Here is a 3,909-nt window from a genome sequence, read left to right on the forward strand (position 1 = left end):
TGGATCAGAATATGACCATCCTTAGAGAACATTATGATGTAGTGATAGCTACGGGATTAGAAAGCATACATACTTTTGATACTGGAGCGTTTGACAAAGCAGTGCTGTGGAGCAAAATGAGATACAAACGTAAATTTACGGATAGCTCTGTAGACACGCTGAGATCAATGGTACAAAGATCCATTAAGGATGTACCCCCAGCGCTCTCTGACTCCATTCCGCCTCTCACCAGGCCATCTAGATTGTCTCGGAGGAGATCGTACGCGTCGGCTTTGGTAGATGGTAGAGCTGAAACACAGATAAATGAAACCAAACATTTGAACAAGTCTGAAAATAACATTCAGCTGTTGAATACTGTAGTACAGGTAGATGCGTCGGCCTGTGCTGTTAAACCCAGGGATCCTCCTACGTTTCCGGTGCCTAGGGAGGTGTCCGTGCAGGTCCATCGAGCCGCTTCACCGCAGTCCCCGAGGGGAGGTGCGGAGAGTGTGGAACCTGATGTTGGCAAGATACAGGGCGAATCTGAAATTAAAAACACAAATTTAATTCAGAATAGCAATGTATATAGAGAGGAATTAATCATATGCACTGACCCTGAGGTTTCTTCTCCTGATGCCTATCTACATTTGCAGGTTCCTCGGACGACGACGGAGGGGACCCCCAAAACTGGCAACAACATGCTAGAGGGTGAGGGACAGATGATGAGGGGTAAAATACCAAAAGAGTCATCTCTTTTAAATGAACCCCAACCTGAGTCCCTCTCTAATACCTCAGCAATCGGCCTGCAAGGGGGTCCTATTCTGTCTGTTCGTCGGGAACCTACAAGGCATAGGAGAACGAACAGAAAAATCTTTGATTGGGAAATCTCCATTAAACAAAAGGTTGTTATAATTGGCGACTCCAATTTGGCCCGTATTCCCTTCTGCTCACATGCTGATGTACAGATAGATAGCTTTCCGGGAGCCACCTTCTACCACATCAATGGGGTTTTGGAGAAAATCCAACCGAAACCCCTAACAGAAATAGTTATCTTGTCAGTAGGACTCAACAATTGTCTAGGTAAGCAAGAAACAACGACCACTTGCAAGCAGCTACAGCAACTATTGAGAACCAGTAAAGTCAAATTTCCAAATGCTCAAATTTATATCCCTATAATTAACTTTTCTGAAAATTTAGAGAATGCTATTCAAGGTTTACTTGGAAAATTGAACAGTTTTATTGGGAATAAATGTCAATTCTTACCTGATATGAATGGGTTGTTATTCCGCACAGAACCCCATGACCCTGTCCATTGGACCCGTGAAACTGCCACAAACATCCTTACATTTTGGTTAGACCAGTTAAACTTTTAGGTGGGAAGGAAGTGGGTTCCACCACTTCCCACTTGTCAAATATAACAAACCTTTCCTCCTATGCGTTGACAGCGACAGAAATCGAGGTCCTGGAAAAGGGGCTGACCTTTATCCCCACACCGAGTCAGGTAAGCCGCAGGGAGCTCCAAAGAGACGTCCACTGTTACCATAGAAGATTGAAACTTTTGGATCATTTTCAATATGAATCATCTTATAAGTACGTGCCCTTTACTGACCCTTCTACTTGGGAACCAGATTTAACAACTGTCTCTGGGCCTATTCGGGAGATAATCCAAAAAGATTTAATTAGTTTTTCTGACTATAGACCTAGGCAATGTGGCACATCAAATGTTACAGAATTTCAAAGGAAAGCTTTAGATAAACTTAAAAGTAATAGTCAGATTATAATTAAACCGGCAGATAAAGGATCACAAATAGTCATTATGAATAGATCACAATATCTATTGGAAGCAAACAGACAGTTAAACAATAAACAACATTATAGGCCATTACGTCATTCTACTCAGTTAGAAACACAGGATACAATACGGAATATAGTTCAAAATCTTTATCAAAAAAAATATATAAATAAAAAACAAAAATCTTACCTTTTCGGTCCAGATCCTCCTAGGCCCAGGCAGTTCTATCTACTTCCCAAGATTCATAAACCGCCAGAACAGTGGACGATTCCCTTTGAGGTTCCCTGCGGCCGCCCCATTGTTAGTGATTGTTCTTCAGAGTCCAGCCGTATAGCGGAATATATTGATTATTACATCAATCCACTGTCTCAAAAACACCCCAGTTATATTAAGGACACATATGATTTTGTTAATAAACTTAAAAACCTCAATGTTCCAATGTCTACCCTTCTCTTTTCTATAGATATTAATTCACTGTATACAAACATTAACACGGAATTGGGCTTACAAGCTGTTAGGAGGGCTCTTCAAACACACCCTGACCCCAGGAGGCCAGATGGGGAAATTTTACAACTTTTGGAATTGAGTCTAACCACAAATGATTTTGAATTTAATGACAAATATTATTTGCAGATTCACGGTACGGCCATGGGCAAGAAATTTGCCCCGGCGTATGCGAATATTTATATGAGCATGTGGGAAGAAACAGTGTTTCCTAAATGTGAGAAATTGCCCTGTAGATACTTTAGATATCTGGATGACATTTTTGGCCTCTGGCAACATTCATTGGAAGACTTTAAAGGTTTTATAAGTGTCTTGAATACACACCATACAGCCATTACAGTTACGCATAATGTACAATCAGATAAATTGGAGTTTTTAGACACACAGGTTTTCTTTCAGCCACCAGTTAGTGACTCTAAAACCTTAGCCACTAGAGTTTTCTTTAAGGAAACGGATAGGCATGCTCTCTTATATAAGTCTAGTTACCATCCCAAACACACTTATAGGGGTTTGATTAAATCCCAGCTTGTCAGGTTCCGCAGGATCTGTACCTTTTCCGGGGATGTGGAGGCGGCTACGGACACTTTATTTAAGGCCCTGAGGCCCAGGGGTTATTCGAGGAGATTCCTTAGAAAAATTAAAGCAGAAGTTAGGCAATCCTTTCAGAATGATCACATAGGAAGGGAAGCTGAAAATAGGATACCTCTGGTGGTAACATATTCCCGATCCCTGGGCCATTTGGGCCGTCAGCTAAGGTCCCACTTTCAGGAGGCACAGCAGACACAGACAGAGTTGACAAATTATAGAATTACAATGGCATACAGGAGAAATAAAAACCTTAAAGATATATTAGTTAGAGCAAAACTCACCTCTAAGAAATCCAAACAAGGTTTACATAACTATGTCCATAAACTGAATTTTGTATCAAATAATGTGACTGGGGTGGGTAGATTAACATCGAGTGAAATTGAACTTAAAACTTCCAACATCGTTTATGCCATTCAATGCACAGAGTGTAAAAAACTATATATAGGAGAAACTAAAAATACAATGGAGTGTAGACTAAAACAACATCTTTATTATATGAGGAGAGGTAATAAAACTACAGTCTTATATGAACATTTTAAACAACATTCAATGGATCATTTACGTATAACGGGGCTTGAACACGATGTCACATGGTCACAGTGTCAGAGACAAGCGGCTGAGAGAAAGTGGATAAAGGTTCTTAAAACCATTGATCCAAGTGGTCTTAATGAAAAGTTTTAGTCGTAATGAGTCAAGAGTGTGTTTTTAAAGCATTCAGAATGCGGTTTGTAACTTACCTTTTCATTGTTTTTTGAATTTAATATCAATCAGCCGTATCCAGGAGAGAGAGGGTATTTAATTTTTTTTAAAAAGACACGCAGGAGCACCGTCGGGGAGATGTCGCCCCCTGCGGGCAAACCTCTGCTAAAACACTAAGAGCAGTTAGAGAGAGAGGAGGAGAATTTCAAAGTAAAAGCATGTTAGAGCAAATGGTTTATTGTTTTATAAAAAAATATGTTATCTTTGATTTATCCAAATACAAAATAGTACTTATGAACTAACCAATTAATATACAACTTGAGAAATATAATACAAAATAGTATTTA

Source organism: Paramisgurnus dabryanus, chromosome 14 (genome assembly GCF_030506205.2).
Source record: "Paramisgurnus dabryanus chromosome 14, PD_genome_1.1, whole genome shotgun sequence".
NCBI classification, from domain to species: Eukaryota; Metazoa; Chordata; class Actinopteri; order Cypriniformes; family Cobitidae; genus Paramisgurnus; species Paramisgurnus dabryanus.